Below are 20,891 nucleotides of genomic sequence, written 5' to 3' on the forward strand. Positions count from 1 at the left end.
CACGTTCGCTGGTAAGGATAATGGTTGTATGTACTGAATCGGTTTTTGGTGGATTTTCGATCATTACTTGTTTGCCCTTGTCTGTTGAAAGAATGATAGGAACTTTTGAGTAAGAGGACTCAATTTCTGTTTCAGTTATTCGAATTCCTTTGAGCATTTTGGCAGAGATTACGGTGATCGGGGGAGGAACAAGTGGTACAGAAAGATGTTTAATCAGCTTGATCTTCGTTGTTTTTGGTATTTCGGACCGTTTCTTACTGAAAACTTGAGAGACTGGAATTTCGTCCTTGGATTCATCATCGAAACTGGATTTTAGGATCAGCTTCCTCTTGGTTTCTTTGGGAGTTGAAACCGTCTTCTTTTGCTTCTTTTGTTTCACAAATTCTACTCCGGTCTCTGTTTTGATGGAGACTATTTCCTCATCAATTGGTCGATTCTTCTTGATAAAGCTTTCAATCGTTGGCCAATTGAACAACTTGGTCTTTCCAACTTCAGCCATATCTACCCGTTGAACCCCTGCATTAATCAGCATATGGCAGATTTGAACCGCAAACCCTTGAGATTGGTTTTCTTTCTTTATCGTAGCTACCAGTGTCTTAAACAGAACATCTGACCAATTGATCTGCAGATTTGATGAAATGGTGGCCATGACAAGAAATATTTCCAAAGTTATTTGTCATATGTACCAGCTTTGAAAAGAACTCCTTTTGCTATAATATCAGCCAACAGTCTGAATTCGATCTTCAGATCGCGTTTCTGACATGTTGGAGAAGAAATCGAAGACTCAGTGATGGAAAAATTGCTTCTCCAAAGTTAAATATTGCCCTCTAGAAGTGTGGAGAAATCAGTAATTCCAGCAGCAGGTAGTTTGAACAAATCAGCAAACATCTTCTGGGTGAATTGAAGATTTTTTCCTTGAATAGCGCAGACAATTTCTCTGTTCTTCATGTATGTAGAATCGAAGAATTCCTTCAATAGAGTCTCGGTGAAATTTGTCAATGCAGCCTAGAAAGGAACGAAGCCCAGAAGATTCAAGCATACGAATCATGGCTTGCATCGGCTTGTTTGTCATAGAAAGTACTGATGCGAAACTGACAGCAATTGTATTGTGAGCAATTGAGGCGGCCATAATTGTGTTTTGAAGAAGGGAAATCGAAATAAACACCTGTAAAGAGAGCTTAGACACAAATTCACAGAGAAAAAAAAATTCGAATGTTAGTAGCAAGGTAAGGATGAGAACGATGCAAAATCTGAATATGGATTTTCGGTTCAGAGAGTCACAAAATAGTCCACGTGGATGACTATCACTGGAGAGATTTTTCTTTAAAAAGTTTTGAAATGTTTTAGACGACGGTAAAATGATTAATTTCAAATTTCAAAGAGATAACTATCACGTCAACCAGGGCGTACAAAGAGTTTGAGTAATTTTTATGAAATGACGTGGAAATATCGTCCCCCCAAAATAAAAACTGAACCAGTTGGATGTTTTGATTAGAGAGGAAGCAGTTGAAAAGCCCATTAATTTATCGACTAAACCAAAATTCCCCCTAAACATGTGCATAAAAAGCTTTCTTGGGAGATGAACCGACGGTAGTTTGACAGATGAGTTTTTCATATCATTGTGTCAGTCATAATGATTGTGCCTCTTTTTATGGTTCTTATCTATAAATACAAGTAGAAGTGTTAGCTACACAATCACTCGAAACACAACACAGGTAAAGCAAGATGGATAAGGGAGACAGTTCAAGCCAGCGAGATCTAGCTGAGAAGTTCATGAAGTCCATAATTGAGGCCCGGAAAGCTGCTATGGAGGACAACGTCTTCAAGAAGACGTTGTCAACTTGGACGAAAGTTCTGGACCTCCAGTCCTCCTGATGCAAATGTGGTTGATCAAGCACCAAAGAAAGCAAGGGAGTCGTTGGAGTTGCCTGAAGGACCTATAACGAGGGGACGAAGCAAGAAGTTTAAAGATGCACTTCAAGGACTCATGATGAGCTTTCAAGGAAGTCCTACAAGTTGGATGTCTAAATTAGAGGAGGTTGGGAATCTTGGGAATAATATTGGAGGTTTTTGGAATGTTATTCAAGTGCAATTTGCCGAAGGTGGAGCGCACCCGCGCCAGTTCAGGGACTGCATAAGATCGGGACAACATAATCGTTCCTTATTTGTTATTGAATTGAGGGTGCGATTTCTATATTCGTGCTTGCCTTTCATTCGTACGAGGATTCGTATCATTTGGTATCAGAGCTTTGGCTCATTGAATTCAAGTAAGTATCGTTGTTGTTATTTTTCAGATCTGTCTCAAATTTCATTCTGTTTTCAGATCTGTGGTATTCTTTTGTTTCTATTGTCATATCTACCAAAAACAAAAACAAAAATTTGTTCTGTTTCAAGTTTTGTGTTATTCTTTGTTCTATTTTAAGATCTACGTTTTTTTCTATCATCTTCTGATAATCCAGAATTCCCGAAAAAAATTGTTTTGTGTTATTCTGTCGTTCTCGTTTTTGTGCAATCCATGTGAAATAGTTCCAATTGTTCACAAGTTGAATCTTTTTAGTTTGATAAAAAAAAAATAATATATATATAAAGATTGAGCACATCTTTGAGAGAACTATCAAATTCTAGTGAAAAAACATTTGAGTGCGAGTGTTATTTCTTTTGAGTGATCGTGAGAATTTGGGTGAGGAAAATCTTTTATTTCTACTAACATTTTATTGTAGGTAAAAAATCTGAAATTAAAATGGAGAGGAAGTAGGAGAGAGTTCTAACCAAAGGTTATCTAAGGTTCAAATGGCGGCGTTATTTGGGAATTTTAGTAGAATGTTGAGGGCCGAGTTGGATCCTTTATATGAGAGGTTGGATAGGCTTGAAGTTAGTACGAGTGGAAATAAATCTAAGCCTAAAGGTTTGGGTAGAGTGGATGAAGAAGAGAATGATTATGATTTGGAAGGAGAAGAGGAGAGCCAAAACGAGAATTGGGGTAGAAGCGGAAGAGGTAGATGATTTGGTCGGGGAAGAAGAGAAGCCTTACGTGGTAGGTACGATGATGGGAATAAGGAAGATAATAACATAGGTAGCATTAAGATGAAAATTCCGTCGTTCCATGGTAAGTCGGATCCAGAGGCTTATTTAGAATGAGAAAAGCGAGTTGAATTTGTGTTTGATTGTCACCATTATTCCGAACAGAAGAAGGTTAGGTTGGCCGTGGTTGAATTTGTTGATTATGCACTTATTCGGTGGGATCAATTAGTGACCACTAAGAGAAGATGCAATGAGAGGCCTATAGAAACTTGGGCGGAGATGAAAAGCGTAATGAGGAAGAGGTTTGTACCAAATCACTACTATAGAGAAATGTTTAAGAAGTTACAAACTTTGAGACAAGGTGTGAAGAGTGTTGAGGACTACTATAAAGAATTGGAAGTAGTCATGATTAGAGCAAACATAGATGAGGATAGTGAGGCTACTATGGCTCGTTTTCTGTGTGGTTTAACAGGGAAATTCAAGACCAAGTGGAGCTTAGACATTACTTGGATCTAGATGAAATGGTGCAAATGGCGATAAAAGTGGAGCGCAACAACTCAAGAGGAGAGGAGTTGGTCGTACCACACAAACTGGGAATACATCAACACCTTGGCGTTCCAACGTTGTTAAACCTGAAGAAAGCAAGGTAGTGGTCAAGCCCAAAGTTGACATTAAACAGGAGGCGTCTAAGCAGGGAATGCAAGGTAAACCTGAAACTCCTATTAATCGTTCTAGAGATATTAAATGTTTTAGGTGTCAAGGAATTGGACATATTGCTAGCCAATGTCCCAATAAAAAGGTGATGGTGTTGAATAATTATGGGGAGTATGAATCTCATAGTGAGGGAGATGATGGAGAGGATGAAGATGAGATGCTTGCATTAGAGGATCCTGATTAGGGATATGAAGCAGTTGTGGGTGAGGCATTAGTGACTAGGCGTATCATGAGTGCCCAAGTCAAAGAAGAGGAGACGAATCAGCGGGAAAACTTGTTCCATACTAGATGTTTTGTCAGTGGCAAAGTTTGCAATATTATTATAGATGGAGGAAGTTGTACCAATGTTGCTAGTCTTGAGATGGTTGAAAAATTGAGCTTGCCTACTTTGAAACATCCTCAACCATATAGGCTACAGTGGTTGAACGACTGTGGTGAAGTGAAGGTGAACAAACAAGTTTTGGTTGCATTTTTGATTGGGAAGTATGTTGATGAGGTATTGTGTGATGTGGTACCAATGCATGCTTGTCATATTTTGTTAGGAAGACCATGGCAATATGATAGGCAAGTGACATATGATGGGTTTAGATATAAATATTCTTTTGTACTCAAGAAAGAACCCATTGTTTTACTTCCTTTGTCCCCAAAACAAGTGTTGGAGGACCAATTGAAAAACAAGAAGAGAGATGAGGCCGAAAGAAAGAGTGAATTAAAAAGTGAGATGGCCTTTGAAAAGAAAAATGAAATGGCTAAAAACAAAAGTGATAAAAAAAATTGAGATAGCCATACAAAAGAAAAATGAGGAAAAAGAAAATGAGAGGAAAGAGACCAAAAATAAAATATATATGGTCCAAAAGAGTGACATGAAACAATTTTTGCACACACATGATACACTTGTGTTGATTCTTTACAAATAGATTCTCTTTAACACAAGTGATATAGCCGGAAATCTTCCGAGCATTGTTGTTTCCCTTTTGCAGGAGTTTGATGATATATTTCCGGAAGAGCTACCTCAAGGAATACCACCATTGAGGGGGATTGAGCACCAAATTGATTTTGTGCCCGAAAGTGCATTACCAAATCGTCCAGCGTATAGAAGCAATCCGGAGGAGACCAAGGAGCTTCAACGGCAGGTAAGTGAATTATTAGATAGGGGTTTCGTGCGTGAGTCCATGTCTCCTTGTGCTGTACCTGTTTTATTAGTTCCTAATAAAGATGTCTCATGGCGTATGTGTATAGATTGTAGGGCAATCAATAATATAACCATCAAATATAGGCATCCCATACCTAGACAAGATGATATGTTAGATTAATTGCATGGTGCTTGTATTTTTAGCAAGATTGACTTGAAAAGTAGTTATCACCAAATTAGGATGAGAGAAGGTGAGGAGTGGAAAACGGATTTTAAAACCAAGTACGGGTTATATGAGTGGATGGTCATGCCTTTTGGATTAACTAACGCTCCTAGCACTTTTATGAGGTTAATGAACCATGTCTTGCGTGCATACATAGGAAAATTTGTTGTTGTTTACTTTGATGATATCCTAGTATATAGCAAAGACTTGGATGAGCATGTTAATCACTTGAGACTTGTGCTAATCACACTAAGGGCTGAAAATTTATATGCTAATTTAAAGAAATGTGATTTTTGTACAAGCAAACTTGTCTTCCTTGGTTTTGTGGTAAGTTCGCAGGGGATATAAGTGGATGAGGACAAGGTAAGTGCTATTCGAGATTGGCCAACGCCTGCTTCTGTTGGTCAAGTTCGAAGCTTTCATTGTCTTGCAAGCTTCTATAGGAGGTTTGTAAAAGATTTTAGCACACTGGCGGCACCGATGACGGCGGTGATTAAGAAGAACGTTCCATTCCATTGGGGCGAAGAGCAAGAGAAGTCTTTTAATATTATTAAACAAAAGTTAATTAATGCGCCTTTACTTGTTTTGCCTGATTTTTCTAATACTTTTGAAATTGAATGTGATGCTTCAGGTGTAGGTATTGGTGGTGTTTTGATGCAAGGAGGACGACCAGTGGCGTATTTTAATGAGAAACTCAATGGAGCAGCGCTGAATTATCCAACGTATGACAAGGAGTTGTACGCGCTTGTGAGGACTTTGGAGGTGTGGCAACACTACTTGAGGCCTGAAGAGTTTGTGATTCACACGGATCATGAGTCTCTTAAGCACCTTAAGGGGCAGCAGAAGTTGAACAAGCGGCATGCCAAGTGGGTTGCATTCATAGGTATATTTCCCTACATCATCAAGTACAAACAAGGTAAGGAAAATGTAGTGGCTGACGCATTATCACGGAGGTATGTACTAATCTCTACTTTGGAGTCTAAAGTTTTGGGGTTTGAGCATGTGATGGAATTATATGTGTTAGATGAGGATTTTAAGAATGTATTTGAAAAATGTATGCATGGACCACATGACAAATTTTATTTGCATCATGGTTTCTTGTTTAAAGAAGATAGGTTGTGCGTCCCTAGATCATCCATTCGTGAATTACTTGTTAGGGAGGCACATGGGGGTGGCTTAATGGGGCATTTTGGTGTGGCTAAAACTTTAAGTCCATTGCATGAACATTTCTATTGGCCACACATGAAACGTGACGTTGAGCATGTTTGTGATAAGTGCATTACTTGTAGACAAGCTAAATCTAAAACACAACCACATGTCTTGTATACACCACTTCCCGTCCCTAGTGAACCTTGGGTTGATATTTCTATGGACTTTGTTTTGGGGTTGCCTAGGACAAAGAAAGGGAGTAATTCTATATTTGTTGTTGTGGATAGATTTTCTAAGATGGCTCATTTTATTGCTTGTCACAAAACTGATGATGCATCTCACATTGCGGATCTATTCTTTAGAAAAGTCGTTAGGTTGCATGGCATGCCTAGGACTATTGTTTTGGACCGTGATGTTAAATTCTTGAGTTATTTTTGGAAAACGTTATGGGCTAAACTTGGCACAAAATTGTTGCTTTCTACTATATGTCATCCTCAAACGGATGGGCAAATTGAAGTTGTCAATAGAACTTTAGGAACACTTTTGCGTGCTATTCTTAAAAAGAACTTAAAGAATTGGGAGGATTGTTTACCATTTGTTGAGTTTGCTTATAATCGTAGTGTGCATTCTACTACGAATTATTCACGATTTGAAATTGTATATGGTTTTAATCCTTTGACTCCGTTGGATTTGATGTCTTTACCTGTGAGTGAAAGGTTGAATATGGATGGCAAGAAGAAAGCTGAATTCGTTAGAAGTTTGCATGAGAAGGTCAAGGATAACATCAAGAAGAAGAATTTACAATACACGAAGCAAGCCAACAAGGAAAGGAAAAAGATGGTTTTTGAAAAGGGAGATTGGGTGTGGTTGCACTTAAGGAAGGAAAGATTTCCAGAAAAGCGACGTTCAAAACTCTTACCTAGGGGTGACGGGCCATTTCAAGTGCTTGAAAAGATCAACGACAATGCCTACAAATTAGACCTACCAGGTGAGTATAATGTCAGATCTACTTTTAATGTTAGTGATCTTTCGTTGTTTGATGTAGGAGATGATCAAGATTTGAGGACAAATCCTTTTCAAGAAGGGGAGAATGATGCGAATGTGGTTTATCAAGCACCAAAGACAGCATGGGAGTCGTTGGAGTTGCCTGAAGGACCTATAACGAGGGGACGAAGCAAGAAGTTTAAAGATGCACTTCAAGGACTCATGATGAGCTTTCAAGGAAGTCCTACAAGTTGGATGTCTTAATTAGAGGAGGTTGGGAATCATGGGAATAATATTGGAGCTTTTTGGAATGTTATTCAAGTGCAATTTGCCGAAAGTGGAGCGCACCCGCGCTAGTTCAGGGACTGCACTCGCGGTCCATGATAATCAAATTTAAGAGAATATTGCCGAAGCTATACCGCACCCGCGGTCAAGCAAGGATCGCACCCGCGGACGGCAAGTGCACCCGCGCTCCTACAATGACCGCACCCGCGGTCCTTTTATTCGAACTTAGCCGAAGCCACACCGCACCCGCGGTCCAATATGCAGTGCACCCGCGGTCTATTGTCAACTTCCGTGTCAAAGTTGCTATTTATCTTCTTTAATGCTTTCTACACTACTTTTTATGGGTTTTATTAATTATATAATGCATTGTAATGACCAAAAACGATATAATTGAAGATTGATATCAAATACATTGAGTTCTCTCAATTTTCAAAGCTTTTAGCTTTGTTCTTCACAAGAAGAAAACCAAATCAAACTTATCAAAGATTTTCATCTTTGTGGCGTTTGTCGATTGTTCTTCGTACGGATTGTCAAAACAATTTTTTTGAAGGTTCGTTTGAAATTCAATTGTTTTATCGTTGATATTTGTTGCTAAGTTATAATCGCTTAGAGGTGAATATCACAAAATCGTTACTTGTTTCAAAAGATCGGGACAACATAATCGTTCCTTGTTTGTTATTGAATTGAGGGTGCGATTTCTATATTCGTGCTTGCCTTTCATTCGTACGAGGATTCGTATCACCTCCCTTGGGGGAGAACTTTAGGGGTAGCAAAACTGAAGAAGTATGAGCGACGCCTCCGTGTTGCTGATGCTTCAGACATCTTCTTTGAGGAAGGTGTCTACCTCCTCATACTCTTAAAAGAGCAGAGGACCCTGAGACGGATTGCCATCTCAGAAGACTTTTTGCGCACCTCCATCGGAGGGCTGACCACCTGGTTGGCCTTCTGGAGGAGGGCGGTTAAGATGGAAATAGCTGTTGTACGCTCTCGTCTTCATTAATAAAAGTACTTTTATGTTGTACTGTTGTCTCTCTCTTTTTATTTCCTGCATTTCAAACAAAAAAAACAAATCATATCAAGATAAATCGATTAAACCAAGAGTATTTCGGAATTATGAAAACCTAGCCTCTGGTAACGGTTTCGTGAATATATCAGCTGCTTGTTGATCTGTATGAACATATTAAAGCCAAATTTCTTTTTTCATGACATGTTCTCGGATGAAATGGTGTCTGATGTCAATTTGTTTTGTCCGAGAGTGCATAACAAGATTATATGTGATTGCTATTGCACTGGTGTTGTCGCAGAAGATAGGAGATTCATTAGCTTGAATGCCATAATCTTTCAATTGCTGTTGTATCCACAACATTTGAGCACAACAACTTCAAGCCGCAAGGTATTCCGCTTCAGCGGTTGATGTAGCGATGGATGTTTGTTTCTTGCTAAACCATGATATCAGTCTATCACCCAAAAAGTGACATGAACCGCTTGTACTTTTCCTGTCAATCTTACAACCGGTATAGTCTGTATCTGAATATCCTATAAGATGAAGGCTGGAATCTTTTGGGTACCAAAGTCCCACATTAATAGTGCCCTTAAGATATTTAAGAAAACGTTTAACGGCACTAAAATGAGATTGCATGGGATTTGCTTGAAATCGTGCGCATAAATAGACAGCAAACATAATATCTTGTCGGCTAGCAGTTAAATATAATAATGTACCAATTAATCCTCTGTACATCTTTGTGTCCACTGAGATTCCCCCTTCATCTTTGTCCAATTCGATTGATGAGCTCATTGGTGTAGTAGCTTGAGAGCAATTTTCCTTTTTCAGAATATCTTTTGTATATTTGGCTTGGTTAATGAAGATATCATTCTTTGAATGCTTGACTTGCAGCCCCAGAAAGAAGTTTAGTTATCCCATCATGATCATTTTAAACTGTTCCTGCATTATCTTAGAGAATCTCTCGCACAGTTTAGGATTAGTTGATCCGAATATAATTTCGTCCACATATATTTGTACAAAAAGAGAGTTACCATCTTTTGAGAATTTAAACAAAGTTTTATCAACCGTTCCAATTGAAAAGCCATGCCCAAGCAAGAATTTAGTTAAAGTCGTACCATGTTCTTGGGGCTTGTTTCAGTCCATACAGTGTTTTATCTAATTTATAAACATAATCAAGGTGAATGTTAATTATAAAACCAGGTTGTTGCTCTACATATACTTCCTCGTTCGGAAAACCATTTAAGAATGCAGAGTTAACGTCCATTTGATATAACTTAAAATATTTAATTGCTGCAAAGGCAAAGAATATTCTAATTGCTTCTAACCTAGCTACAGGAGCAAATGATTTGTCAAAGTTTATTCCTTCCTCCTTCCTATAGCCTTGGGCCACTAATCTATCCTTGTTTCTTATTATCGAACCGTTTTCATCCAATTTGTTTCTAAACACCCATTTGGTGCCAATAACGTGTACACTTTCAGGACGAGGAACTAAATGCCTTTGCTTCTCTCAAACTGGTTGAGTTCTTCCTGCATAGCCTCTATCCAATTTGTATCATGATGCATGCATAAATTCATTTATCATTTGATTTCTAGTTCTAAGAGGGGCAATAGGGTTACCGATGACCAGCTCGAGTGGATGGTCCTTTTTCCATTAGAGACATGGTCCATATGGATTTGGCTCGGTTGGTTGAGTAATTTCATTTTCTTGTACTAGTGTCTCTTCCTCCATTTGAATAATTTATGGATCATTTTTCTGTTGAGTTTGTTCTTGAGCGGTTGGATCTTGCTCCAAGATGTGTTCACCTGTTTTTCTCAAATCTATATTGTCATCACGACTAGCTTCAAGATTAGTAGCATCAAGTTTATTAATCAAATCGTGAATGTTGCAACTACTATTGTCATTACATATTGATGATTCATCAAATACAATATGTATGGATTCTTCAACAGTGAGAGTTTTTTGATTATAAACTCGATATGCTTCATATCTCACTGCTGAGTATCACAGGAAGGTACCATTATCAGCTTTTACATCGAATGCGGTTAGTTGTGTCTTGCCATTATTATGAATAAACCACTTACAACGAAAATGTGGAAATATACAACTTCTGGTTTCTTGCCGGTCCATATTTCATATGGAGTCTTTTCATGATTTTTATTGATCATAGACCGGTTTTGAGTATAACAAGCTGTATTGATGGCCTCCACCCAAAACCGTTGTGAGATACCAGCATGGTCCTAGCTGTTTCCTTCAATGTGCGGTTCATTCTTTCAGCTACTCCATTCTGTTGATGTGATCTTGCAGCTGACATGTCATGTTTTATGCCATTATCTTCAAGATAGGATGACAGGAATTGGTTCAAATGTTCAGTTCCTCTGGCACTCCTGATTCTGTCTACTGCTTCAGTTTTCTCATTTTGAAGTCTTTAGAGAAGCTTGATTAGTTTAGCCGCGGTTTGATCTTTGGAGCTTAAGAAAATTACCCATGTAAATCTGGAGAAGTCATCAATTATCACAAGAGTGTATTTATTTCCCCCTAAGCTCATCACCGGTATCAGTCCAAACAAATCCATGTATAGAAGTTCCAGGCATCTTGCTGATGAGTTTCTTCCTTTGTTCTTGAAGGTTGAGCGGACTTGTTTACCTAGTTGACAAGCATTGCAAACTCTCTTTGGTAAAGTCAATGTTAGGCAAGCTAGATACCATTTTAAGTTTGCTAATAGTAGCAATGGATTTAAAATTAAGATATTTAAGTCGTTTATGCCAAAGCCAATTTTTATTACCATTTAAATCAATGAAGCAAGTAGGTGTATTAAGATAATCATCATTCCATTTTACTTTATATGTATTTTGTTCTCTATGACCAGTTAGCACAGTGTTACCCGTGGCAGTTTTAACAGTGCATGAGTTTGTGAAACTCAACGTTGTAACCGTTGTCACATAGTTGGCTTATGCTTATCAGGTTATAACATAGATTTTCTACAAGAAGTACATCCTTAATGATAATTTTGCCCTGGATAATCTTACCTTTACCCACACCTCTACCTTTAGAATTATCACTAAAGGTGATCGTTGGACCACTGTAGTTGACTACTTCTGATAAAAGACTTTTGCTTCCAGTCATGTGTCTGGAACAACCACTATCCATGAACCAGATGGATTCTTCCTATTCTTTTTCTTCGATACCTAAAATTATTTAAATAAGAAATTGGTACCATTTCCTATTTGGGTCCTGAGATTATCAGTTGTGTGGGGACCCGGGTGGTAACTTATCTTCTTTAATCATTGGGACTAATTGGATCAATTGTGTATGCTTAAAAAAATATTTCTTAAATATATATATACATCATAGAATTACTAGCCTAAATATATACAAGCATACCACAAGTTAAATTTCTTAATTATACAAGATCAAATGTAAAGTCTACAACACATGATCCACTTGCAAATTTATTCAATTTACAAACCATCTAACTAGTGTTTGTTTCCCATCATTACACGTCTAGAAATAAACCACCAGTTTCATATCTAAGCCCGGATCACCACGCTAATCATCACTCGTTCAAGCTCTTCTCGGTACTGATCCTGTCCCACCTGTTGCCATGCACACATACAAACACGACAACAGCCGGAAACTCCGGTGAGATTAAATCCCAGTATAAAACATGTATACATGCAATGCATAAGATCATATACAAAACATAAACCATGTATCAAGAAAATGAATCATGATTTTATGACATATTAGTGAATACAGATAAAACTCTTGACTCGACTCACACCTAAGTTTAGGGATCCCGGTGTGAATAAGACGTAACAAATCTCCCACCTACTCTCCCAATCGGGGTGGCGGTACGTCTTATTCCTAGACTTCGGTCCTTTCTGTATCGAACATCTACAATAGGAATCGATCTTCTCCTAAGCAATTCAATACCACCGAACATCTAGTAACTTGGATGCTCTGCCAAGGACTCATCTATCTTAAGTGAATTTCTATAATTCCATAGATAAAATATAAACATCTCAAAGCATAAACAATCTCTAGTATGTTGTTCAGGGAAACTCCAGTCCAATCTGACTCGAGTCGTATCTCCCGATTCAACATTGATTTATACCTTTCTCTTCTCGGTCTGATGAAGTCGAAGTCTCGGACTCAAATCTGTCCATATAAATCCGGTAATGACAAAGGTCGAGAAGTATAATATCAATACACCAATCAAATTAACACTGGATATAATCAGACTTAATCAAATTCTGTTTCAACGGCATAACTGTACAATCTCGAAATACCGGCAATACAATATCAGTATATACAATCAACAACTCATCTGATCAAAATCTGAATAATATCAATATACCCAGCAACACAGTATCAATCATATATCAATCCCAACATCTCATAATCGATAATAACACAATTCTGATATCAAATCGGTCTAATCACAATCCAATCAACTCTGAAAATTCATAACAATTACATACGGTATCTGTTCTTCGATCCGGTTTCAATTATGCGATATCAACAATGTCAAGAACAGCATAAATCAATCATATCTGATTCTGGCAGTATCATAATTTCAAATCATATCAAAACGTAATAAAACTTACGTCCAGTCGAAGCTCTCGTCGATAGAAACACGGTACCGAAGTGTGATTGAAAATCGAATGGACGGATTCCTCGCAAATTGAATTCTACGATCAAGAATTAAAAATCTCCCCAATTTCTTCTCGGTTCTTCCTTTCCTTACTCTGAAGAAATTGAAGACTCTTATATATATCATGCATACATAGGACGGGTGGCTCATTCTAAAGGCAGCACGTCTCGCGCATATGCACGACCTCAACCGGCGCATATGCGCGAGACCTACTTGTCTCGGCAGGCTTCTCTTCAGCATCTCGCGCCTATGCGGGCACCATTGTCGCGCATATGCGCGAGGTTCTCTGGACATAGCGTTCGTCAATGCACCTCCTCGCGCATATGCGCGCCCTATCTCGCGCATATGCGCGAGGTCCTCTGCCTGCTTCGCGCATATGCGCGCATCAGTGCCGCGCATATGCGCGAGGGGTACTGTCCTCGCACATACATCATCACATGCAATCTCATTTCGTGTCTCGGTTGGCCCTTTCATAATCATATCAATCCATAAATCAATAATTGCAAATTAATATGAAATCCGGGTGTAGAACCCGTAAATCAGTAGACGTATAAGCCATGCATAATTCTAGATTTTTAAATTTAATTGACTTCATTGCATGATTATTTTAAATGCATTTGTTTGAAGTTAATTATTTCATTATTTCAGTTCAGTAGTTTGATTTTTAGCATTTCAGTTATTTCAGTGAGGCCGGACCGGAGTTGGAGTTTTGAGATAGAATTTAAGATTTCGAGAAATATTTCCAGAAGTTAATTTAGCTAGCAAGTAAGTTCATTTAAGTTAAAAAAAAAAAAAAAGAAGTTTAAGGAATTATTTAAGTTAGTTGAGGATTTTAATTTAATTGTTTGAGGTGATTAAGAAATGAGCTCATTTAAGTTACTTAATTAAGGGGTTAGCTCACTAAATTATTTAAAGGATTAGTAAGGCTTTCAAGGATTATTAGTTGACTAGATAATCAACATTTCCCTTTATTTTACCATGCATTTTTCGGCCACCCTTAGTGCTAGAAGATTCATTTTCCAACTCACCAACTTTGACCAATTCTTTGATGTAATTAGTAGGATAATTCTAGGATTTTTGGGAGCACAATTTAATTAAATAAATGGACATATCCTAGACTAGAATCAAGCCAATATTCGGCCACCTTATCCCCAAGAAGACTTGATATCAAACAACAATTCAAATTCAAAAGGAGGGTGGACTTAGTCTTGATTCATTCCTTATATCTTGCACCCTTTCTCCTCACCTTCCTAACCATTTTTCCCCCTCTCTTTTCTTTCGAAATCTGAGTGAAATTTTAAGCTGAGAACCGTGGGAATCCAGTAGGAAAATAAGGGAGAGAAATCGAGTTCAAGAAAGGTAGACAAGAAGCGCTCCACCTTCTCCGTGCCGAGTCGTCGTTGTTTCGTTCGTTTTCTTTCGAAACGAAACCAGGCATGTCTAGATTTCTTTCAAACCTCAATCAAGTCATATTATCATTTATTTTTCAGTACATGATCATGTTTTAGCAAGCAAAAACCGAGATACATGTCAAAATATTTTTGGAACACACATGCAGAATTTCGGCTCTTCATGGCAAGCTTCACGTTTTTCTGAGTTTTGATGGTTTCAGGTATTGGATCGACTCCAGGCTCCCAAGGCGGCTTGTATACATGTAGTAGGATGCATTAGGACCATGTTGGTCCATTCAAACCAGCCCCATGCTTGCTGGAAATTCAGAATGACAGCAAGTCCCTTAGGTGCAGAAAAATGTGGTTCGAAAATTTCAGTTTTGTGTCAAGGGGTTGGATCTGATCTTGGCTGCCCCAAGGGCCTATAGCCATGGTTGGATCACTTCCCTAGCATTTCTAAGACGTGACTAAGTCGCCCTTTTGGTGGCTTGGTCCATGGTTCATCGGTTTTTAATCAAAACGTCAGAACAGCCCCTTTCCCCATTCGGCCCTTCCATTTTTCAGCATATGGTTCGTTTCTTTTGTGGCTTGGTGTGGATCTTGGTTGGCCTATGGCCCTTAGCCACGGTTCATATCATGCTCCTAGATGTCTAGATCGTGCCATGGTCAATCAAATGGCCACTGGAACGACGCAAGACATCGATCATAGCATAAACACTACACACGCATGCACGTTGCTCTCGGTTGGACCCTTCGGTTGAGTTTTGGTGTGATGCGGATTGTGGCTGGCCTAGGGCCCTTAGCCATGGTTCAAATCATTCCTTGGGATGTTGGTAAGAGTCTCTGGTCGGTGGTTCACGCCCCTAATGGCCGATAGTCTCGAAACCAATGCAAGTCTTGTAGTGCGCAGCTGCTGTATTTTTTTGACAGCAAGTATGCTGCTGTTCAGAAGCGTCGTTTGAGTTCTTGGTTGGCTTTTAGCCCATGGCCTTGGACTGGTCAGTGCCTCATTGAGTTGGGAAGGTCATGTTTTCGACCGTTCGTCATTTGGATCATTTTTGAGGTCGTACGAGAATTTACGGTGCAATGTGCCAAATTGACTCTCGAAAGAGCGTTTCGTGTTTTGGCCTCCATTCCACCTAGATTTCGACCCTACCATTTTAGGAACATTATTTTATGATTTTTCAGCATATTTTAATCATGACTATACGTCGGTTCAGTGTCGGTTCCGGTTGGCTCGGAGTCATGATTAAATGCGAAGTCATTAGGCGTCATAGTCGCATCTTTTGAACGTAAATTGCATAGTTGGTCATGTTTAAGCTATTGCATATTTTTCATGGCACAGTTTGGTTGCAGCGAGCCTGGGAACGATCCAATCCAATCCAGTTGGTAAAATTACAGGAATTTTCATTACGCCAGTTAATTATTTTACGTGCATTAAATAGAAAATGATTATTTTTGAGATTTATGCGATATGGCTTGTGGTTCATTCACTATGTGGGAGTGTTATTTTATACGGTCGCCAGTGACCGATCAGTTCAGTATGGTACCACCCGGTCACCAGTGACCGGCCAGCTCAGATCAGTTTCAGCCTCCCCGGTAGCCAGTTACCGATCAGTTCAGCTTAGTGCAGTGGCCACAGGCGTAAAACATAATCTCAACAGAAAATTTTACCAGATATTTCAGTACAGGCTCCAAGGAGCAAATATTTTTACAGTGATTTCCAGTTCAGTTATGCACGTATTATAATTGCTCAGTACAGATTATTTTCAGTATGCCTCAGGACAGGATATTTTATCTCATGCATATTTTAAATTCAGATTTTTACTCGTTACCTGCGATTTATGCATGCTGAGTCTTTAGGCTCACTAGACTTGATTGTTGTAGGTACTGATGAGGCCAGGGCCGAGGGCGGGGACCAGTGAGCCAGCTTGGGTCGGCAGTAGTGGCACCCGAGGACCTCAGAGCAGCAGTTGTTATTTTCTTCGCAAACAATTTTTATCAGTTGTTGGATATTTTTAAATCGTTGTTGTTGGCAAAACTTTGATTTTCTTCCGCTGCAATATTTTGAAATATTGAACTTGATTCACCAGTGATTTTATGAATGAGGCCATTTAAGTTCTTTTAAAAAGAAAATTTTTAATTTTCCGCAAATTTTCAAGCAAGTAGTTCGAGGGCCTTTACAGTTGGTATCAGAGCGGTGGTTCTGTATAGGGTTTCACTACTACTGACCGCGAGAAGCTCACGAAGCCACGCCTTTGGCCTGTAAGTTTTTCAGTTCAGCATTTTGTTCAGCATTTCAGTTATAGCATGAATTATTTTGTCAGCATGCTTCCAGATTTTCAGTATTTCAGAGTTCATTTAAAATAAAGTATGGAATTATGCATGTTAGTTACGTATGGGTTATGTTGGAACAGTATGCCCCCTAGACGCATTTTAGAGCGCAACAGAGAGGTGGAGCCTCGCCGAGAGGACAGAGAGGAGCATAGACCGGAGGGAGACCTACCACCTCCTCCACCGCCCCCACCGGACATGAGTGCCCAGATGTTAGCTGGGATGGCACAGTTCTTCGCACAGTTTGCGGTGGGCAATGCCGCAGCCGTAGCCGCAGCCGCAGCCAGGCCGACAGGGCCCGAGGCAGTGTATGAGCGATTCATGAAGATGCGCCCGAAGGAATTCTCTGGGGCATCTGACCCCATGGTTGCCGAGGGATGGATCAAATCCCTCGAGGTTATCTTTGATTTTATGGAGCTGGGAGACGCGGACTGAGTCCGATGTGCCACCTACCTGTTCAATGGAGACGCCCGCTTATGGTGGGAAGGAGCTTCGGTAGCCCTTACATTGGCTACACTTTCTTGGACCCGTTTTACGGAGGTTTTCTACTCCAAGTATTTTGCTGAGGAGGTTCGCACCAGGCTGACCACCGAGTTCATGAGCCTGAGACAGGGGGATATGTCGGTTACGGAGTTTATCCGTAAGTTCGAGAGGGGCTGTCACTTTGTGCCCCTGATAGCGAATGATGCCAAAGCCAAGCTGATGCACTTCCTGGTGGGTTTACGGCCGATCTTGCGCCGGGATGTTAGGGTATCTGACCCTGCTACTTATGAGGTTGCCGTCTCCAAGGCCTTAGCCGCAGAGCAGGATCTGCGGGATATCGAGAGGGATCGCCAGGGCAAGCGCCCAGTCCAGGCACCGCACCACCCTCCTCCTCATCAGCATCAGCAGCAGAATAAGAGGCCTTTTCATGGACCGCCCAGGAACCGAGGCCAGCAGCAGCAGCAGCAGCAGCGGGGACGCCCAGCCCCGAGGAATCAGGAGCACCCAGTCTGTCCCAGGTGCTCACGTCGCCATCCTGGAGCATGTATGGCTGGCTCAGGAAAGTGTTTTAAGTGTGGCAGTCCAGACCACATGTTGCTGCAGTGCCCTCAGAGGAATCTGCCTACCCAAGGCAGAGTTTTTGCTCTCCATGCCGCGGAAGCCAACCCGGAGACTATGTTGTTGACAGGAGTGCATGCTCTACTCAGATTTATTTCGGGGAAATTAAGCTAGAGGAACCTAGACCTTTGCATGTCTATAAGTTTAGATCTTGTAGTGGGATTCAACTTAGAGCTCCGCTCTTTCAGGGAGAATTTTTATATCTGGTTCCGCTACCAAGGCCTTGATAGATTCAGGGGCCACTCACTCATTTATTTCGGAGGTCTTTGCAAACTTTCTCAAGATCCAGACCATTGGGCTAGATACAGCCTTTTCAGTAGTGTTGCCGTCAGGCGAGGAGATGGCAGCCACCAATGTTATCCGAGATATAGACCTTGAGCTGCACGGTAATCTTGTTTATGTGGATCTGATTGTGCTACCGATGCCGGAATTTGACATCATCCTAGGGATGGACTGGCTATTGAGGAACAGAGTGTTGATAGACTTCCAGCGGAGATCCGTTCTTGTCCGACCGCCTGGAATGGAGCAGTTCTTATTTGAGCCGGACAGGTACTTTTCCTTACCGCGCATTATTCCTTATGTTCAGGCTAGGAAGCTCATGCATAGAGGGTGTCGGGCATTTCTAGCAACCCTTTTATCTGTCCCCGAGGAACCCAGCCAGTCAGCCTCAGATGTTCCGATTGTTAGAGATTTCTTAGACGTTTTTCCCGAAGACGTCTCTGGTATGCCACCAGAGAGAGAGGTGGAGTTTTCCATTGAGCTTATGCCAGGTACGACTCCGATATCCAAAGCGCCATACCGACTAGCACCGACAGAGATGGCAGAGCTTAAGAAGCAGATCCAGGAACTTCTCGACAAGGAGTTCATTCGCCCGAGCTTTTCTCCATGGGGCGCGCCAGTCTTATTCGTGAAAAAGAAGGATGGCTCGATGAGGCTTTGCATTGACTACAGGGAGTTGAACAGGGTTACAGTGAAGAATAAATACCCACTGCCGAGGATTGAGGATCTGTTTGACCAGTTGCAGGGAGCTTCGATTTTCTCCAAGATAGATCTGCGTTCCGGTTATCACCAGTTGAGGGTGAGAGATGCTGATGTCTCGAAGACAGCTTTCAGGACTCGTTATGGCCACTACGAGTTCCTAGTGATGCCGTTCGGCCTGACGAATGCACCAGCGATCTTCATGGATCTAATGAATCGCGTATTTCAGCCGTACCTTGACCAGTTTGTGATAGTGTTCATAGATGACATTCTCGTCTACTCCAAGAGTCGGGAGGAGCACAGCAGGAATCTGACCACAGTGTTGCAGACATTGCAGAAACATAAACTATTCGCAAAGTTCAGTAAGTGCGAATTCTGGTTAGAGAAGGTGGCGTTCTTGGGCCACATTGTTTCTAGCAGTGGCATTGAGGTAGACCCGGCGAAAGTTGTAGCAATCAGAGATTGGGTTGTGCCTCAGAATGCATCAGAGATCCGCAGTTTCCTTGGGCTAGCAGGATATTACAGAAAATTCATCCAAGGATTTTCCTCTATCGCCGTTCCACTCACAGCACTGACAAAGAAAAATGTGAAGTTTGTGTGGAGCGAGGAGTGTCAGAAGAGCTTCGATACTTTGAAGCAAGCTCTTATCTCAGCACCCGTTTTGGCTGTACCGTCAGGATCTGGTGAGTTTGTCCTTTATACCGATGCTTCGAAGCTTGGTTTAGGTGCAGTTTTGATGCAGCATGGGAGAGTGATAGCGTATGCTTCTCGACAGCTGAAAATCCACGAGAAGAACTACCCCACCCATGATCTGGAGTTAGCGGCCGTAGTTTTTGCTTTGAAGATTTGGAGGCACTATCTGTATGGAGAGAAGTGTCAGATCTTTACCGACCATAAGAGCCTCAAGTATTTCTTTACGCAGAAGGAGCTGAACATGCGTCAGAGACGTTGGTTGGAGCTTGTGAAAGACTACGATTGTGACATTAGCTACCACCCGGGTAAAGCTAATGTAGTTGCGGATGCTTTGAGCAGGAAACTCGCAGTGATGGCTCATTTGACGATTCAGAAACCTCTTCAGATCGAGATGCAGAGGTTTGATCTTGAGACTTACCCTCGAGGTAGAGTTCCTCGTTTATCTACCTTGACTATCCAGTCCTCTCTTATTGACCGTATTCGCAGCGGTCAGGCAGCAGATGAGCAGTTGGCACAGTGGAAGAAGAGAGATGAAGCTAAGGGCAGTGTTTTGTATTCAGTCAGCGACGGTATTGTGAGATACCGAGATAGGATATGGGTTCCTAGCAGTGATTCTATCCGAGCAGACATCTTATCAGAGGCCCATACGTCCCCGTACTCTATTCACCCTGGGAGTACGAAGATGTACAAAGATCTGCAGCTATTGTATTGGTGGCCAGGAATGAAGAAGGACATCAGGCGTTTTGTATCCGAGTGCCTGACTTGCCAGTTAGTGAAGGCCGAGCATCAGAGACCAGCAGGTTTGCTCAAGCCTCTCCCTATTCCCGAGTGGAAGTGGGAGAATGTTACCATGGACTTTGTGACCGGATTGCCGAGGTCAGCCAGAGGATCGAATGCTATCTGGGTGATTGTAGATCGTCTTACCAAATCAGCGCACTTCTTGCCTATTAAGACGACTTTCACCATGGTTCAGTATGCAGAGCTGTATATCCGAGAGATAGTCCGACTCCATGGTATTCCAGTTTCTATCGTATCCGACAGAGATCCCAGATTCACTTCCTCGTTTTGGAAGAGTTTGCATTCGACTATGGGTACGAAGTTGCTGTTTAGCACAGCTTTCCATCCGCAGACAGATGGACAGTCGGAGCGAGTTATTCAGATCTTAGAGGATCTTCTCCGTGCTTGCGTCATTGATTTCTCTGGGAGTTGGGAGTCGAACTTACCATTG

Source organism: Primulina tabacum, chromosome 2, assembly GCF_025594145.1.
Source record: "Primulina tabacum isolate GXHZ01 chromosome 2, ASM2559414v2, whole genome shotgun sequence".
Taxonomy (NCBI): Eukaryota; Viridiplantae; Streptophyta; class Magnoliopsida; order Lamiales; family Gesneriaceae; genus Primulina; species Primulina tabacum.